This window comes from Stegodyphus dumicola, chromosome 1 (assembly GCF_044657685.1).
Source record: "Stegodyphus dumicola isolate Sdum_Otavi_A_Nest chromosome 1, ASM4465768v1".
NCBI classification, from domain to species: domain Eukaryota; kingdom Metazoa; phylum Arthropoda; class Arachnida; order Araneae; family Eresidae; genus Stegodyphus; species Stegodyphus dumicola.
In genome coordinates, this window is record NC_140768.1 from 265726223 (window position 1) to 265748042 (window position 21820).

Here is a 21820-nt window from a genome sequence, read left to right on the forward strand (position 1 = left end):
AAGGGTGACTGGAGATTAGTGCACCTAATTGCCAAATCCTGGTGGTGAAATATCATCATTCAACCCTTTTAGTTTGGGCGCTACTGTAGACATTAGGTAATTTTTGAAAGCAGGAGAGATGAAAAATGATCAAGGTCCTTGCCGGGACTCGAACCACTGACCTCTCGAATACGCTCCGAGCGTGCTGACACCACTATACCACGAAGGCATGCTAAGAAGGCGGGAGAAATACCTTATAAATTTGATAAAGCAGAATAACTGCAAAGATTTCCAGAAATAGTTTTCTCAAAACTAAATAAACTAAGCGGTACATGAAGTTAGTAAAATCTTTAATAATTAGAATGCTGCTGAAAACGTTTATAAAAATTGTCAGATGATTATACTATCATTTAAATGTATTTTAAATTATCTCAATCGGATAAATTATTAATAATTTCAAACCTAAACTAAAGATCTAATGGTACGATCAAACAGCAGCACTGTGGTTGCTGAGAAAGAATCGTAGTCGAATGCAAGTACATATCTTCCGTCTTGGCATTAATTTCAAATGTCTTGCTGATAGGCCTAGGTCTTGACTGAACTTTCGAAATTAAGAGACCATGGTTGGAAACTGATTCTGCAATCCACAGAGGGTATTTGCAGAATTTTAGAACCCTTTCGGGGTCATTTAACTAATATAGTATGCATAAAGAACTTTTTTTTAAATATTCGATCTGATATTTCCTTTTTAGTGGACTATAGTCCACTAAAAAGGAAATATCAGAAATAAGTCTGCATCGTGTTTTGAATTCGAAGGTTTTCCGTAAAATTGCCAGTGATAGTTATTTCCATTCCTCTTCCACTAACTTCCCAAATCCATCAATTGTGGTGGGTGTGCGCTCAGAAAAAGCTCTTTTCAAAGTACCAAAGATACAATAGCCGATTAATGAAACGTCAGGGGACTTTGCGAGAATACATTGACAAGGTGTATATGCGATACTTGTATCAGTCTTCATTTTTTTAAGGAACGCAGTGGTGCTTTTCGACGTATGGCTTTGGCTTGCTTTGTCTTGATGAAGTTTCGCTCTATGAAAGTCGCTGGGGTAAAGAAATAATATTTCTTTTATAAATACCGGGCGTAAAAATTTCTCTTGATTTTACTATTTTTCCTCACTGTTCTTATTTTTAACTTCCTATTGTAAGATAATGTTGCAACAATCATAAATTCCTTACTAAACCTTTTTTTTTTTTTTTTTTCATTGACGGAACCGGATTTGTACATTTCGTTATCTTCGTTTTCGATAATAAATAGATATTTTCTTGCTCAATCATTTAGATAAATGCATGCTTCATCAAGCATCACAATGTATTTCCATTTACATTCTGCTAAACAGTTTTCATACAGAACTCTGTAATTTGCTCTGCGCTGAGCCGTTTGGCAAAAGCTGAAGAACATTATGTTTTTTAGCTTTTTTAAGTTGTAAATTTTGGTTTATTATTTTTACAAATGTATTTAAAGATTTATTTTGATTTCTACGTCGATGGATTTTCTCTTGTTTCCAACGATTTACCTTTAGAAACATTAGAAACAGTACGTACCGTTTTGGGTATACTTTTGGAGTCTTCTTTCTTCTAAAAGTACTGGCTGGCGGTTTTTCTCTTTCCGATTAATAATGCTGCTTATTTTGCATTTAGAAATATTAATACAATGGATTTCACAACATTATTGAATTAAGAAATGGAAAAAATGTTTTGGAAAGCGCAAAAGCCAATTCATAACTTATATACGCTCGATATTTTGGATGAAGAAGCAATTTAAAAGTAGCAGATGATATTTCTCATTTATAATAATAAGCTATTAGCAGAAATGCTTATTCCATAACATTTGCTTTATTTTTAATTCGTCATTGAAATCGTTCTAAACATGTGTTTGAAAAAATGTGTTCCTTTGAATTAGCGACGTGAAAGCTCACACCCAGCCATCATGTAGTCTCTGAATGACCTTGGAACGCCTCAGGTGTTTGTATAGCAAATGATATAGTGACACAGTAAAATGACTGTTTGGGACTTTTTCACATATACGATAGTCGTAAAATGAAAACGAGTCGTAAAATCGAAATAATCCGTTCCAAACAGCGTTTGCGAAGGCAGTCATTCACTCTTCGGGACGGTGTTTTTCATATATTACTTTCAGACAAATGTTGATCTTTTCTCAAACATTATAAAAATATTCTAAAGATTATTGAAAATACCATTATTGTAAATTACGTTCTAGGACTTTATTAATTTATTAGTTGTAAAAAATATTTATATACATTATTGTAGGTACACAGTCCAACATTCAACAGTTTTTCATATTAATTTAATATAATCTTCCCAGTTTTTTATTGGAGGTGGAAAATTTAACTTATCTCTACTTCTCGCAAATTTTCCTTCGTGATTTTGATAGATTCATGATTCAAGAACTAATTCTAGTTGATTCAAGAGCATGTATCATGATGACATGATTCAAGAGAATCAACATAGTTAAAAAACATGATTCAGGAATTTCAGAACCTTCTTCTCTGTTCATTTCAAATTGACAGGGATGCTATACTTTCACTGTCGGACAAACACCCTTAAACGTTTTTAGGTCTCAAGACATGTTTGCGTTCTTTATGCAAAGCCGCTGTATTCGGGAATATGAAATAAATACCTGCTTCAAAACTAATTTTTTTCCTATGCTGTTGTGAGTTATAAAAAAGGAGATGAAACTAAGGCAGTTTTTACAAATGACATATTCCATTACAGGCTTCGAGACAAAATTTGGCAAATATCGTATGTTGTTATATGAGACAACGTGAACTTTCCTGCCATTCGTCACCAGTCTTTCATCCAGCACTTTTATTTCTTTCGTCCAATCTCTGCACCTGGGTTTTATTCGATGCATAATTCCTAATTATACCTCATAAAATATATAAGAATTATGCTTTCATTTGAAGATAAATACATACAAATACAAATTGTTTAAAAAACACCAAATTTATTAGCTGTAATTTTACCATTTTATATTCCTTTCGTTGAGAAATGCAATTTAACGCCGAAATAATATACTTAAACAGAAATTTATATTTATTTATAATAAACTAGAAAGCCCGCCGGTCATACGAAATGATCGCTGTTCTAGATATTATAAATTGTAATTAAAATGATTTGTACAATAGTGTCCGCTAATTCAAACTGAATTAATCTGAATTAGTTTATTTACTTCACAAAATGAATTTTTGTTTAAAATGCAAAGTGTAAATACTTGATCCTACTCTGGCAAGAATACTAAATAACAAATATCCTCGTGAACACATTCCATGGAATAAAGATATAATTCCAGTTGTAAACCATTTCAAAAACAGATGATTGCCAATGCAAACAAATGTTCACGTTCCCTCTGACACGCTCAATTTGCGTTCAGCTGAAAATTCAGTTTAAAATACAAAAATAGATTTAATAGTTTTAAAGGAAAATGCATTTATTTTCAATATTGTATTTCATATCTAGTTTTGGCAACAATAAAAGAAAATTCTGAACTTGATTCTGATTCTGAACTGATTTGAAAACCAAATGTATGAGAAACCGTTGGCTAGTACAGTTACGCAAGCAACCAATAAACCACCGGCGACAAACACTTAAGCCGCATATATATAAGATAATGCAATCTTTGTAACAAATACTCATCATTAGTACAGCTTGTTTTTTTAAGCAGGGGATGCGAAAAATGTGCAATGTCCTCACTAGGGCTCGAGCCTTGGACCTCTAGAATACGCGCCGAGTATGGTTTCAATTAGACTACGAAGGCAAGCGGAAAGGAGGAAGGAAATACCTTATATACTCCCCCGTTTAAAGGGCGACTGGGGATTAGGAGATACAATCGCCAAATCCTGGTTGTGACGAATTACCAACGTTTTTAGTTTGGCGGCCACTTCTAATTTTTTTAAGGCAGAAGACGTGGAAAAAAATTACAATGGCCTCGCCAGGACTCGAACCCTAGACGTCTCGAATATGCTTCCAATTACCCCACGAAGAAACACAAAAAGGAGAGAGAAAATACCGTATAGCTACTACTAAAGAATATTTGTCATCATAAAAATCGATTATCTAAACTTAAATTTGTCCGTCTCTGTTCAAGCACAGAAATATAAAAAATTGTGATTCTTCTGTTTATTTTTCTCCATAATTTTCAGGAAAATTACCACATTAATTACTCCATAATTACCAGTTCTGTTGCAAACATCTTAAATCAATGCATGTGGTAGATAAAATAAAAATGTAATACTATTTTTATACAAGGATTAAAATCAGTTAAAAAAAATCGGAGAAGAACTGTTAAATCTTGTAGTAGATCTAAATTAGTAAAGCATACCAAAATAATCTAAACATAAATTTAACTATGTTGGGCATACCACAATGAAGGAAATGAAGAAAGTAATCTATTATCAAACGTAAAATACGCAGCTCTTACCATTGGTTAGCAATCGAAAATAAACATAACTATTGTTGAAAATAAATTTGAATATTGACATGGCTGTATAGACTTTTATTTTTACGCCAAACTTCTTTGACAGTTGAGAAAATTATACCTATCAATAAAGAAGTGGCAAAAGAATACGTGAACATAATATGATCTCCTCTTCAAAAAACTTTTATTGAAGAGATGGTATACTAAGCATCGATTAAATGACGCGATATCTGTTTATCATATATTATTATTTAAAAGATAGGCATAATGCATACCACAAAAGTTTTCTTGAAACGACAGCAAACTTTTGTATGTAACACGTGAGAAAAATAAAAAATTTACTATTAAAAGAATGTCTCGGCAACTTTAACGTTCCAAAGTTCTTTTACGGATGACAATAAAAAAATGTCTATCAAAAGAATTTTTCGAAAAGGTAAAACAATAAAAAATGAAGTTTGTGCGTGGAAAACTCAAATGTCAAGTTTTTATTTTGGAAATGGCTTACGAAAATCAATAATTCCCAGAATACAAAGTTTACTTGATTGTTATTGATAATACGCAGAATAACTTCATTTAATGTCCCCGAAATTTTCAGCAATTTTTCGCTATGTACAATCAGAAGCAGATTTGTTTGGTCTCTCATGTCGCAATTGTGAGCGGCCTCGCATTTGCTAGATTCCCAAATCAACAACTAATTCTTTAAAAAAAAAAAAAAACTGTGCCTTAAGATGTGGGGTTTACAGAATTTCAAGTAAGATGGGTCCTCCACTTTATAAGTCTACGACTATGTGAAACGGTAAAAAAGGAATCCATCCGAATAACTCCTGTAATATTTTTTTACTCTCGGTGAATGGATGGGTTGACCGTATGGGATTTTTAGCAATTTCTTCATGTGTAAAGCAAATACGAGACATTTCCCTTAAAATACCTTCACGATGACATGCTTCCTAGGCGGATGCTGAGTGTTTTCAAATAAAAGATCTGATGTGGACACCACATGACTTCCTTGTACGGCCTATCAAATAGAGCACATTTTTTGCAGACATATTTCCTGGAATTATTCAACTCAATTTACTGATATCTCACGGCAAGTTAAAAGTAACATAAAAAATTGCAAATTTTGAAATTTAATAACGCGATCAATTTTTGTTATGCGAGAGCCAAACTTTTTATATTTTATTCTTTCATAACGAATATAAAACTTATAAGATATTTTCTCACTCTTTTCAGCATGCTTTCGTAGTTAACTGTAGCATACTCGGCGCGTATTCGAGAGCTTCAGGTTCGAGGCCCGGCGATGGCATTGCTCATTTTTCATGTCTCGTGCTGCAAAAAAAGAAAAAAACCGAATGACTCTACAGTGGCGCCCGAATGTGGTGGACAGTGATTCGTCACCGCCAGAATTGGCGACTGGATTCCCTAATCCTCAGTCACCCTTCCATGTTTTTGATGTTTCTTGCTTCAAAATAGCCTAATGACTATAAACTTTTCCAAATATAAGTATTAGAAGTTAGATTTTATTAGTTCAAGAGACCGTATTAAAAGTTAAATTTCGTTATTTGTCGAAAGTTATTTTTATTTATTTTTTTTTTTTTTTTAAATTTGACATTACCAATTTTTACATTGTTAATGATAATTTTCGTCATTTTAAAAGAGCTATAATTGGAAGAATATGACCTCGACCAAAGATTGCGAAAATTAAAGCCGAAAAAAAATTTTGAACCACGGTGAGGGGTTGGGTATATAATTATTAACTAACTTTGCAGCAATTGCGCAAGTAATAATAACTTGTATTCGCACTAAATGGATTTAAGTTCATACGCATATATATATATATATATAGAGAGAGAGAGAGAGACTTTTGGTACTGCCGATTGTAATAAGAAAGGGAGGTACACATGTTATAGCAGTTCCATATACAAAATTTTAGCGTTCTGCGGCTAATCGTTGAGTTATGCGATATATATAATGAACGTCCTTAAGACACGTCACGAAAAAATCCTTTTTGAATCCATTTGAGATCCGTTTTGGAAAACAGAATATTCTATTCTGTCCGCACATACAAACGTCGCACAAAAAAATCGGCTAAACGTATTCGGGAACGGTCAAAATGGATATTTCCGCTGGAATATGAAACCCAAAATTTTTCGTACTTTCAATACTTTCTTTACTTCGTGTAAGGATCTGCAGATATCTGATCTATTGACATCACAGCCCATTAAGACATTAAAAAAATGCGGATAACCGAGTTGCTTTTTATCTCAAGGCCAAATATGCATTTACCATTCTGAAAATAAGGAAATTTCTAATTATTCGTTTATCTTATTTTACTTAATAAAAATCATACTGAAAAAAAAAGAATCAAAAGAAAAATATTTTATTTCAATAAAGAAAGTTGCAAAATACATTTGTTTCGGTAAAATTAAAGAAATAATGAAATCTTTTTTCCTCTATGCGTAAAACCAATTACAACTAGAGCAAAACCATGAAACTGACTTTTATTTCCATGGGTGTATCAATATTTAACCAAACGTGTAATCTTTTTTTACATGCATACAATTAAATAAATAATTAATAATAATGATAATTAATTATTATTCCATACAATTTTTTACAACACATACCATACTGCAAATAAGGAAATTTCTATTTGTTCGTTTATCTCATTTTACTGAATGAATATCATACTGAAAAAAAAAATTATTTCTATAAAAGCAAGTTGCAAAATACATTTGTTTCGGTAAAATTAAAGAAGTAGCTTCTATAGAAAAAATATCTCTGTATGAACTTCAAGAACTGAGCACTCAAAAATTACAAAAATATTCCAAACAAAAAATGGAACCTCGGATATTTTATCTCAGTGCGCCAGAGTTGCGACCAAAGATTCCCTGATTGGGTAAAGTTTAAGGACACAAAGATTAATCTGGCCATAAATCTATCTCAGAAAGGAGATTTACATAAGTTTATTCACACGCTATTTATGGCAGCAAATTTTTACTTTCTTCTTTCTGTAATTTGATACTGTAGTCTATGAAGTTTGCCTAAACTGTTTCTTCCCTTGTAACACCAAATTAATACATTTTACAGGAAATCACGTTATTGATACCCACTAGATCTTTCACACTGCATTCCATTCAGATCATACACGAAGAGTAGGTAAAAAGTTCTGTCACAGGTCAAAAATGAAAACTCATGTCAGTCTGTAAAGACTAAAAGTTGTTATATGGTATCTTTCCAGTACTGGAAATAAAATGTGAACCATCTTAAAAAGTACATATACCTCAGTATGCTTTTTAAAAAATGATTAATGTTTATATGATTCGTATATTTAATGACAATATTTCTTATACCATACAAAAGAGCTCCATTTATCCCTACTAACTCGATCGAAACCATTTTGAATGAATTTCTTTCCCTCTCCCCCCCCCCAATCACGCTTAAATCGGACAAAATGTATATTTATTTTCCCCTAGCAACTTAGGACTGCAAAGGAAGAGCTGAATTGCGAATCAGTTAAGGTTTGCAGACGAATGGAGTACTTACTACTCGAAGGTCAGTAGGCAGACAACGTTATGCTCTTTCAAGATTTAAACCTTTCTCTTTATGAAGCTCGAAACAGTGACTTGTCTTATCTATTTACTCAATGACGTGACTTTTCTAATTGAACTGGGAGAAATCTTGCTTTGGAGCAGCATGTCAACATCACCACGCTAGTTAACCTTAGTCGAGAAGAGGTACTTTGTACTACAGAACACCTTGAATTGTACAATGAAGGCAGGCATGCGCTATGAAACAGAACTTTTGAAGCTAGAATGTCCAAGTAAACAGCGTGTAAAAATCTGCATAGTTCTTAATACAATTTATGTTAGAATAAATATTTATTTAATAGTGAAATCTTTTATGATTTGTAAATTATAAAGATAAACGATGCACTCCAATCCATGATATCGTGATTAGGTTCGTTTCCATGAAATAATGGAAATGTCATCATCACTTTTGACAATAATGTTATTTTTAAACATACTAACATTTTGTATGATATAACTTTCGATATATTCCTTTGAAACCTTTTTCATTTTCGTTTAAAACTTATAAAGAACACACCTGTAACTTTTTTTTTAATCCAATACCCGTTGTTGTTTGGCCACTAGGTCATTAGACGACGAGCTCTCCAATATCTCGCCCCACGATAAGAAAACAGCATATAGCGCATGGCACTCGGCTATATGTAAAGCAGTCATTCAAAGAGAAGGCGCAGAAGCGTCCAGAACGTTGAAACGAAAAGGATGAGTACGGAGGCAATCGTGACCAGTTAACATTCTAAGGTATGCAGCTGCAACCCTTAGAATGACTCAGTCGCACGAGGTTAGTCAGGAACTAGTTGTGGTATAGAAAAGAGGACATTCTAAAGTCTTCCATTAGAAAGATACAAAGCTATTTTACAAAAAAAAAAAAAAAAAAAAAAAAAAAAGCACCTGAAAAATCTGGTTATTTCTGTTTTAGCTGAATGGAATCGCAATTTCACAAGGGGTTTCTGAAGGAACAGAAGATCTCATCTTGGCAAGATAATCAGCCCTCTCATTTCTCTCAATGCCACAGCGGGAGGAGATCCACTGGATAAACACCCTATTAGGAAAATTCTCATGCAAAGTCCTGCGTCTTAGGATGCAGGGGTTCTCAATCAGAAAGGATCACAATTTTTGTAAAGATGTTTTGTCGTATAAAAAGTTGTTCAATTGATATAAGAATAGACTCCATCTAAGTGAGTCGTGAAATTTCCAACCGGAAGGCGAAAACAGAAAAGTTCACTTAAGATGCCAAGTTCGGCGACTTGCAAAAAATCAGAAAGCGAACCATCAGTATACACATGTAACCAGTTATCGAAAGGGGGACGGTTATGGATGGTCTCCAAAGCAATCGCCCGTAAGGCCTCGGGAGGAAGATCTGACTTTTTTATTTTTGTGTTAGATCCAACCTCACATGGAGATCCATGTAACAGAACAGGCAGGAAAGAATAAGCAACTCAATTGGCAAATCATTAATAATTTGGTAACATTTAATATTACACACCTGTAACAAAAAAAGTGCACTTTAAACTAAAGAACAAATGCTGAATTTTTATTTTCACTTTCAAATTACAGAACTGATGTCTCACTGATGATGTTGAAAACTTTGTGGAAAATAGCAGCATCGCAGTTTAAATACATGGATATTAACAAAGAAAAGGAAAAAGAAAACCTTCAGTATATCCATAAATATAACCATTAAATTTCTAATTCCAGAAATGGTTTCAACATCAGCAAGAGTCTATTGACAAATTTCCTCACGGACTGAAAAAAGTCATTTGTATTTGCGAAATGTTTCACAATTTACCGAAATCGTTGATTTTCCCGTTTGGGGTACTTTACTCAATTTCAAGCATAAATCAAGTTTTAATCGACGTAATCCACTAGTCAATGCAAGTATTTTAAAATCATGTTCAAACAGAGGGTCGTGTCTTCCGGATATTGCATTTTTTCTGCATACACTGCAAAAACAATACGTTGTTGAGATCCTATTTTACGTTGGAAATGTGTATAATCTATAAAATAATGAAGAATATTTTTTTTTGGGGGGGGGAGATTATCGATTTTCGGACAGAATGATTCAGGGCTATATTTAACACTTCCTTTCGATTCAACCGGGTTTCGGCTCACTGAAGTTCTGTTAAGTGGATTTTATTGCATATCCTGTAATTCGACTTCGGCTTCAGAATATAACTCGAATTAAGAAAAAAATTAAAATCTTACATCGTTAAGACCATTGCTATCAAGTGATGCTGTATTTGCCAGTTAAAGCATGAGACATGTATTCGGCTTAATACCAAAGCCAAAAATCTACAGTATCATTTGGGGGGTGAGATGGCGTAGGGACGTGCTTAGCTATTCAACGTGTTTGGATTTTAGAAAAACGAGTTTTATGACTCCTATGTGATAAATTCGTCTTACGCATCTCTAAAGTGGCTAGATTTGCAATTCAAAATTAATGCAATTTTTTTTTATTTGTAACATCAACGAAAAACAAAAAGACTTTCCGTTATAACAGCAATCTGAACATTTCTGCAGTATCTTGATTGTACAGAATTATATTACATGATTAATTCATTATTTTTGCATTAATAATGATATTATATTTACATAAATTAACCTTAAACATTGTTATTAAAAGGATATTCCTAGTTAAAGAGCCCCAACTTTTTGGGTGTTTTTTAATTTATGAAGTCTTATGAAAAATGCAAAATTAAAATAGCTCTAGTTTTCAAATCAAGATTGGGTTAATCGTGGGCTAAGAACACTTGTGACAGCTGAAGTTATGCCAAGTGTGAAAACAAGCGAGAGAATTCTACAGGTGACAACGTTGCATGTGACTTACACAGATAAGTCTAAAGAATGAAACGAATTGTTTTTATAATCAGAAAGTTTATCGCTTTAGTCCGACTAAAATTTTTGAGATAAGGCTTCGTAAATATAATATTTCCTAAAAAAATAGTAAGATAAAAAGGGACAGATTCATTATTTTCTCACGGTTATTTCTTGCGAATCCAAAGAAAACACACACAGTTACCGCCGGCTTACAATAGTCCGAATTAAATTAAGAAAAAATGGAAAATTCATATCCATTCTTAAATATAATTTAAAAAATTCTTTTGCTCATGTGTTAGATCAGAAGATGAATGATTAATTTCCAGTTTCTTACGTTTATAAATAAAAAAATTCTACATTTTGCTCTATAAATTTCTTCAGAACTGAATGCGCTGAACATCCTGATTGTAAGTAAAGTTTCACAACCCAGCTGTCAAATGTGGACCATTGTTGCATTTTAAACAAAGAACACTTGTGACAGCTGAAGTTACGCCATGTGTGAAAACAAGCGAGAGAATTCTTTAAGCAAGAACCTATACTTTAAGCACAATTTTTCAAGGATGCGAATACTGAAGTCTACAAAGTTCTCAAGGTTTTTTTGGTAAAATTTTCTGAAACTCAGATTCTACTTCTTTATGCCACCCTATGTACGTATTTCCGGGAGTTATCAATTGCTATAGTAATATTAAGACCACCAGTACAAATGATGACAAATTTTTTACACTTTTTTTTTTCGCTTCGCCTCTAGATTATGCAATAGTGAAATCAAAATAAAACTCAATATAAAATTGAATATAAAATCGCTAGTATCCGCATTGCAATAATCGACCTTGAAAACAACAAATTACTGAAGTTGCCAGAAAATAAGATCGTTATGTAACTGTACAGCGTGGAAAACACATAAAGTTATTATATAATGGGAACTACGCAAAAACTACTAATCTCCAAAATCACTGTTTCGGGGGGAAGGGAAACAAGTTTTTACCCCATATTTAGTTCTAAGAAATATTAATTCCATTTTAATAGTTGTTATACATTTATTTCATAGAATACGCAGTGCTTTCTTTTAACATTGATGAAAACACGAAAAAATATCATACAAAATGGATGCAAATAAAGTAAAATTAAATATATATATATATATTTTAATGAAAAAGTATGTACATGGCTTTGGTGTGATACTAACAATATCATTCGATATAAGCCGATATCAGAAGATCCGATACATGCGATATAAGAAGCCAAAAAAAAAAAAAAAAATTGATTGACAGTTAAAATTTTTTCCATGCTCTTCACCTTTTATCAAAACGGCATATGAGGGCTATTTGCCTTAGGTTTTGTTTTGCTTTGGTTTAGTTGATTATGGCAAAGCACACAAGGTTTATCTGCCTAAGAGAAGAGGTTTAGAGTTTTAGAGGACTTTTTAGCAGAAACTGGCTCGCATGGGAAAAACCATGAAAACACCAATGCAGCCAGTCCGTTCGCCAGCATTCGAACCCCAGACCGAACTACCCGTATTCAGATACTTTATCGCTCAGCTGCTGGTGGGCCTATTTGCCTTAGTGAAACGCTTTTGTGGAGGCCTTTCTAAGAAAAAATAGATAACATTCCTGTCTTGTATAGGAAAAAAAATTAAGGACACCCCCATGCTGCCAACTTATTTATCAAGGGCCTGTAGCCGTCTAGATCAGACTGCTGAATAACGGTGGTTCGTTTCAGATTCCAACATATAGGCTAACTTCATGGACATTGTTTTCCCCCTTGTTTCTTTTATTTGATTACGCAAAGGACACATGGGCTATCTGCCTAAGGGAAAGGATGCCTTCTTGGAGGATGTTCTAAGAGAAACTGGCACGTATACACATTACACATGCAGAAAACCATGAAAATGTCCATGCAGCCTGCCTGATCGCCTAGAATTGAGCCCAGGTCGGAACTGCCGGTGTTCAGCAATTTTACCGCTCGGCCGTTGGTGGGCGTTTTCCCCTTTGTATAACGGCGGTTTTAAAGTCCTCCATGAAGGCATCCGTCCTTTAAGTAGATAGTTCTGGTGTGCTTTGCTATAATCAGTACGAATAAAAATCCTCCACTAAGGCATCTTTCTCCTTAGGGCACATAATAAGTGTGTTCTGCCATTATTAAATAATTCAATCCGGTTATCAAGAAACTGAATCCGGACACATTAACAGTGCTTAAAGATCTTACCCAACGGCGAGAGGCGGAATAAAGCAGAGAGAAGAAGAGCTGTGTTTTAACATCTCATCGTTATTCGATTTCATGCAGCAGACAAATCCTTAGAAGTTTCTTTTGTTTTTGTTTTTCTCGATTTTAAAAACCATGCTATGGTTGACACGAAATGTTTGAAATACAGGAATATGCCTGACTATTAAAAATCATGCTATATATCGCAGTTTTCTGAAGACACCCAAAAAATCTTGCAAAAATAAATTAAAAGCTATCTGCTGTCTTAGAAATACATAATTTTCAGCATTCACGCTATACGAAACAAATGCAAAATGTTACTTTCGCTTGAAAGCGAGTTTCTTTCATCTTCCGAAAATGCTAATGCTGGTATTTCAAAACAGTAAAACGCTGTAAAACAAACTTTCATAAAGCGCAGAATATCAGCACTTTGATTTTATGGTACAGGCCATTCATCGACTGGTTAAATGCAAACAACTTCCGACTAATAGCCGGCGAATTTAACGGACTGCGAATCCTATATAAAAAAAACATTTATTTTAATTTTGTTGAATGATGGAAAAAATTGTTATTTCAAACTGTGAGCATAAAACGAAACTGTCTACTGAAAATACGAAAATGAAGATAAAATCGCGTGAGATACCAGCAGAGATGTAGATGATGTCATATCATTTGGCAGTTATTTTTATTAAAAATGCATAATTTAATTACACGCAGTATGGAATAAATAAATATCTTAGAATAAAAAACAGAAACTTCTCACAGACTTTTTTACACGAGTTTGCACTCAATGACACCGTTAAAGTGTCTCTTTTGCAAATATTGTTCTCGAAGCCATTTTAGTTTCTTAATTTCTTATAATGTTTATTCTTCCGCTATTTACAGCGAGTTCATTTTATTTCCAAAACTAGTTTAAATTATGTAATTTAAATGATATTATTCTCTAAACTGAACCGGGTGAAAATACAAGTAAAATTGTTAATAATATTTTTCTGTTAATTATAATATAAGCTATTTCTTTTTTGTGTGTTTTGTTAACTAATCTTGGCGTCCACGGTTAATTCAAACCTTATTCTGGGGTAACCCTAAATATCGTTCTTAGTATTACGACCCCGGTAAATCTGAAGTTGACTGTAAAGCTAATGACCTTATCAGCGCAATACGATACTTTTCTGAGAAACGCATTTCTCGCAGCACTATTTTACGGGAGGTTTCAAGTCGCAACAGTATGTCTCGTTAACTTTTTACGTTTTGCGTAGGTCAACCAATCACGTTTAAGTTCTGCTTCTGAAGGATAAAGGTGAAATTTTCAGTATGGGAACGTTTGGCTTTCAAAATCTCCAATGTTAAGATCAAAGTAATCAACTTAATGTCCACCGCTATTCGCCCAAGTTAAAAATGTCAAAAAATTTACTGAAATACATTTCGATGACTTGCAAAATGGACGATAGAGGGTACAGCAAGGAATTTGAAAACAAAATTTAAGCGGTAATGGTTTTATATTTGTCATTCAAGTCAATTTACCGAATGATGATAATAACCAAAGATTGGTGTATTTAATTATGGCAAAACACACTAGGGCTATCTGCCTAAGAGGAGGGATGCCTTCGTGGAGGACTTTTTAAGGGAAACTGGCTCGTATACACGTTACACATGGGGAAAACCACGAAAACGCCCATGCAGCCATCCCGTTCGCGGGATTCGAACCTCGGACCGAACTACCAGTGTTCAGCGACTTTACCGCTCGGCCGCTGGTGGGCCTTAATAACCAAAGAAATGTTTCTTTCAACTCATAGTTGAGGTTAGCTTATGTCTGATGGTGGTTTAAGCCCAGAAAGAAAATTTCAGTGTGGCTCACACTGAAATTTTCTTTCTGGGCTCGATTCCGATAACGGATTAAGATCGCTTTGGAATTCTGGTGCAAAATGTCTATGGCAATATGGCAAAGCAAAAGGAGTTCAAAGGATTAACAAAAAAATTCTGAAATTTTCCAACAGAGACAAGAAAAATGACATGCGATGAGTTAATCACGAACGAACATTTATTACTTCTTTATTTCTTGAGAAAAAAATATATTTATGGTTTATACACATAATGCTATTCTCTACTTTTCACGGAAACAACTCTTTATTACTTTTGTTTAACAGACTACAACAGGGGTCGGCAAACTACGGCCAAATTCGGCCCGTGGGATGATAGCTCAGTTGAAAAACGAGAGAATATGACAATAGTACGACTTGCCGTCACTGTGAGGAATGACGGCAAGTCGTACTGCCATATTATCTCGTTTTTTATTGTTTTCAAAAGCACTTCCAACAGGCGAATGTTTGCGCTTAGCGCGCCGCTTGTTGGCGGTTTTGCTAGAGCGGTGCGAATGGTATCGTCTGTCAAGATACTCTGCGATATTTTTTATTTGACTTTCTTCATTATCATGTCAGTCTCAAAATTAAATAAGAGAAAAGTAGACTTCGAATACATTGCCAGGTAGCAGAATAGAGTGCCAGTTATTTTGTCATAAAATTAAATGATAAAGTTTTACGTATAATGTAGAATGATATAATAGCTGTGCGAAAAGAGTATAAATACACGTCGTAATTAAACAAACTATGTACGCGACACGGTATTCAAACTTCACAGAATATATCATCACAACGCAATATATTCGCAAAAATAACAAATGGTAATGAAGCAGTAGTTCAAAGTCAGCTTACGAATAGCTCATTTATTAGCCACAAAAAACCATTTACCAACGGTGAATTAATTAAGCCATGTTTTTCTGTACCAGTCGAAGATGAGCCCAGAAAAAATCGATATGTTTCGACCTATCAATCTTTCGACGACAACTGATAGGACATCGGGATATCGGGGACTTGAGGACATCGGGAGCCACATCAAGAATCCATAAAAAGATATGGCAAAAAATTTTCAATGGTTCTAAATGAGTCGACAGGTCTTACTGATATTGCCCATTTGCTGGTACTTATTCGAGAGATCAATGCTGAGTTCCAGGAGATTGAAGAATTAGCTTCTATTAATAGTCTGCGTGGAACAACTGCAGGTGAAGATATCTTTAAGGAAGTCGAGGAATAAAAGGGTTTTTTAATGTTTTGTGTGTTAGCTTTAGTTATTAAATATGACCTTCTCACTTAAAACTATAAAATTCGATTCAACAGCAATATCGAAAAATAATTTTAAAATGAGCATTCGGTGGAGGATTATATTATTCAAATATTTATGGCTATAGGTACGTTTGTTTTTTCACAGTGTGAGAAACATACATATATGTACGTGTGTCACAACTGATGGTAAAAAAAATATGTGTGGAATGGAGAAAAGATTGCTGGACCGAATTTTAAGGCTTGTGAAGATGCTAAAAGTTTAAAACCCTTGGATATGCATTATATTGTTCACCAGCAAGCACTTTGTGGGAAGCACCTCAATCTGTCATGTGTTATTGAATCAGTTGCAGTTTGTAATATATCAACTGCAAACTTCATTCACTCTTCATAGACTTAACCTTCACCAGTTTCGTAAATTTTTATTAGAGATCGAAGCTGCATGTTCTGACTTGCCTTATTATGCAGGTATTCGATGATCAATAATTAGAAAGTTTTGTTGAATTCTGCGAACTCAAAGAAGTCATAGATATTTTTTTTAAATGACAAAGTTTGCACACAACCTTTATTACCCAGCAGCGAATGACCATTTGCACATAGTGCGTCATAGCATATATATTAACGAATTCAATTTACAATTACATGGAAATACAGTACTCACATGTGAAATGTATTCTACCGTAAAGTCATACCATCGAAAATTTGCGTTGTTTGAAATGAAAATAATATTAAGCAAACTTGGCCATTTTCTATGCTGTGAAAATTTTTTAAATATTAGCGAAATCTCTGTTTCCAAAAACATTCACCCAGGATATATTTTCTGAACTTATACTACACTTACAACAGCGTTTTGTGGATACTGATCTAAGTGTTTCAAAATCCATTTGACTGTATCATTGAAGAGCTACCATAACTCAACTAACTGAGGAGTTTCTTTCAACTGAAAATGACTGATTTGCAGAACGATAATACGTTAAAAATGAAGTTTAAAGTAAAGGATCTAACTCGGTTTTACAAATATCTTTCGGAAGATAAAAAGCTTAATTAAAATCATATGCACAGTAATTTATATCCGCATTTGGGAGTACTTAGCAATGCGAAAGCACATTTTAAAATGAAAAAATTTTTGAAATGAAGTACGTAAAATCGCTATTCCGATCATTATTAACGAATGACTACTTGTAAGCGACTTTAATAGTAGGAAGTACTATATCTCAGAAAAACAATTGCATTCTTCGTATTAGAAATTTTAATCTAGTTAATAACAATGTGTTTAATAAGTAAATGCAATTTTTTTTGTTAGCAAAATGTGTATAAATAAAAAGTAAATATATTCATAATTTAAAAAAAAGTTATGAACACTTTTTAGCCCAAACAGAAGGGCTATTACTCTCGAAACGGCACTTTGCTTCGAATCACTTTTCAAATTGTTACCACCAAATATTATAGCCCTGTATTATTTTTAAAGAAACTAAATAATGAAGAATTTACATGAATGTATGTATGTTTCTAGCATTGTGAAAAAACAACGATACCTAGAGTCATCAAATTTTGAATAACACAGTCCTCCACCCGAACATGGGAGCCTGGAAGCCCGAATTTGGAATTTGTTTTATTACCTATTTCATACATTGTAAAACTTAAACGAATTTTTTATTAAAAAACTCAACAACTTCAAAGCCAGCGGTGGCAACATTGTATTGAATAAAACATTTTTATCTCCGGCGCGAGACTGTCTATCGGAAATTCTAAAGATATGCTATTTTTAAATATTTTTAGTGCAATGCTACACTTTTATCGAAACTTGTACGTGTCTGTAAACGATTTATTTATTGACTTTATAAGAAAATTACCCTTTCATATCTTCACGCTTGCTACTTAGCCCGCTGAGCATTTTTACAATCTGGCGCTTTCTAAAAAACGTTTGCCGACCCCTGGACTACAGAATTGAGCATTTCATTACTTCATTAAGGCCAAAATTTTAATAGTCGGTCATAAATTATTAAATAAAATTTGACTTGACAAAAGCAAGCACCGTTTTACAGCGGTAATCAAATACTTTTGTGGTTACATTTCTTATAATGTAAAGCCAACTAATGACCAAGTAGCCAAAGCCGCCGAACGCTGGTACTTCTCTCAGAATTACATTCTTATTCTTAGGGACGGTTTGAGTATAGGTTCCGTTACATATATCATAAATACAAAAGGTGTTAGAAGAGCATCTCTCTATGAAGGCATCCCTCTCCATAAGCAGAAAATCTTAGCATGTATGCTATATTAGCTAATATATTTCGATAATCCAATCCTACTTAGATAAATGTTCTGAAATCCAGAATGGAAAACTACCGTTGAATTCCTTTTCTCCTCTCAAGCAACCTCTTTCAGCCTGGATTTGAAAGTTGGCATACAAAAAGTATTTATCCCATATTTATCTAAGATATTACAAAAAGTATGGCAATTGTAGTTACCCAGTCTGGTAAAACTGCGGTATTTCTTCTCTTTTAGCCATTAGTTTCATTTAGGGAAAGGAAAATAAAAACAGAATAATTTTATAGTTCCAGTGATTCAAATGAAGATGAAGGAGCTTGTCGAAACGTTTCTAAACAAAGCACTGATGAAGAAGTAACTTTCCGGGGGGGGGAATTGCTGAATCGATAATGTTTTATCGAGCACTTCTTCGAAGCTGCGATAATGATCGTACGTGTCGATAAGTAATACACTTTCAAAAACCAGTGAATGAATGTAGCTATAAACTAGTAACTATTGTTCAAAATGGCCCTAAAATACAAAGTTATGCTTGCAATGCTTCCTAGATATTTATTCAAAGCCAAATGCAATTAAATTTTTCTCATAATATTTAAGTAGTAGATGTAGCGTTTCAAAAAAATCGCATGTCTAAATATCTCCTGTACGCATGTGGTAGCAGGTCCGGATTTCCAATTTAAAAAACAACTGAATCAATGAAGTAGACACGTGAAATGTTTATTGACCAAAAAAATGAATCAATAATGTAGACACGCAACATATTTATGGGCAAATGACATATTTAGTGACAATATATGAAATTTAAATACAAATAAAATTATACAAGCTCTACAGAAAAGCGTAGTGTCACTGAGGTAAATATTTTAGAAGAAATTAGTTCCTGTACAAAAAAGGAACTCTATATACATAAGTAAAATCCCCCCAAAATCCATTAAAGAATTTTATGAACTGAATACAAATGCTGTGAAGGACTGTTAATGTAAAAAAAGTTTTCGAATGCACCTTTCTAATAAAATAAAATTTAAAAAAGGCTTTTATATAATAAGCTTTTATTTAAAATGAATATGATAATTAAAGCACTAAAAGGAGAAAAATAATTCCCCATGTAATTTAACGGAATAATAGATTAAATAATTCTATATAGAGAATTAATTTACAGTTTTATATCGCGAATAATAAAATCGTGGAGTGCGCATGATAAATTAAAAAAGATAATGGCTCGCACATTTGTCAAAACAATTAAATTTTTCGCTATTTAGGCTTCCCCCAAAAATATGAAAGAAAACTGCTAACTTTAATTTAGTAACAGTTCTTTTAATTTCTGATTTGATTAGGCTACGTCCCCTTCCTGTCTTAGAACTATTAATATATGAATCTAAAATGTGTCAACTGAAAATTAATCTGCATCATGCCATTATTTAAGGGTAGCATTGCGGATCTTTTTCATCCAACCACAGTTCAAAATTTAAACAAAGAAACCAAATCTATAAATACCACTTTTATTAGTTGTACAGTCCCCCCTTTTTTTTCCCCTACTCCGCTCGTTGCTGCTTAAATGTGTCACGTGCCTCTGCTGTCTATCGTCTAAAGCAATATAAGTTATATAAATTTGTGGGGCGCATAACGCAATCATAATGATGATGTGTAAAGAAGAATATATGTCCTAAAGTCAGTCATCAAGAAAGAAAATTATATGTTGAAATTACATATAGTTTTACAGATACATCTACATCTTCTTCATACGTTTAATCTAACTAGACAGTTAAGCCTGTCCAGCTATTACAATTCATAGAACCATCCCCAGGTCATTGCAGCTATTCCAAAAACTCTTATCATAAGGTCTCTCTAATTCATGTTGTCTTTCTACTTTTATATATATATATATATATATAATAATTTATTTCCTAAACAGTATTGATTAACTGATTATATTATCTCCTAAGTTTAATTAAAGTAGAATTATTTTAAAAGTGTGCATCCATACTGGTAAGTTATATTTTGAAAGATGTTTTGAAGTAATTTGAAAGCAAAATGTTAATAATGTTTTAATGGGGACTAATATTACAATTGTAAAAGTAAAAATTAAAACATGTAATTATTGTCATTGATCGGAAATTAGTTGACTTTTCAAGGGGAACAAACCAACTCCCGTTCAATGATCAATAATTGATAAAAATACGTAAATATGAAAGTGTTTCGTCTTTACTCGAGTTATAAGTTAAAGCCAAACCGGCAATTCTAGTCAGGCCAAATATTTCCGCGAATAGTTGTTACTCAAAGAACTGATTCTCATGAAGCATTTTAGTCAATTCAATTTGGAGTAAAAATCAATTACTGTAGAGAAATCTTGTAAAACTCGAGTAATCGTCCCCGACACTATCATCTTTATGTATTTGAGTACTATATTATTTGTAGAAATTAAACATTGGAAATTGTCATTATGAAATCGAAATCAAAGTAAAGTTGAAATAAACATAGAAGATTATAAAAAAGATAAAAATAATATAAAAATAAAATAGAAAATAATATAAATAAGATCAGTGAATGTACATGAAGATATAAAGGCCAGAAAGGTATTAAGTAACTTACATTCTTTCTAGTGGGGGAGTTGGCAGTGTGTTCTCTTCGTGTCTGACTCAGAAGTGTAGGGTGTCCGAAAATTCTTAGCGGCAGTAGGGGCTTTGAATTATATCAGTCGGTAAGACTTGGTTGAAGAAATTTATGATAGTGGGCACCTACAGATTTATTGATGACCTTATTACAATTAATAATTTTGGTAAAATTGAAAACTCCGACATTTATCCGAATTGTCTTAAACTTAATAAAACTAATAATTCACAAAATAGCATAGACTTTCTAGATCTTCAAATCATTAACTACAAAAAAATTTTACTTTTTGACAAAACAAGAAACTTCAATTTCAATACTAACAAATTAATAAATTGGAACTCCAACATATCCAAAAAAGTAATTAACAATACTATAATTAATCAAATACAACGAATTAAAACTATATGCACAGATACAATAGATTTACAATGCGAAATTTTGATCCTTATCAAAATTCTCAAAAATAATCTAATTCCCTTTCAATTTATCAACCATTGCCTTAAAAGAGCAGGCGTTAAATACTCACTCTAAATCATTTAACTGATAGGGATATGATAATTTATTCCTAAACCTGAGAAGGCGATATAAGTTGGATGACTGTCAGTTGAAAGATTTGTATATAGTGTAATTACTCAATTGTATATATTGTAAAAAGCTAATTGTCTTCAGAAATATACTGTTACTATACTGTTACTAAAAAAATGGGCCTATTTCCTGCCTTTAGACTGTCTACTAGCTCTTGGATAGCGAAAATG

The 21820-nt window shown here is 33.1% G+C and overlaps 1 protein-coding gene across 2 annotated transcripts in view; it reads right to left on the reverse strand.

The window, feature by feature from the left end:
* Window positions 1-21820, reverse strand: part of LOC118185828 (alkaline phosphatase-like) — a 101573-nt gene that overhangs the window by 58413 nt on the left and 21340 nt on the right. The gene's annotated exons all lie outside the window — the stretch shown is intronic.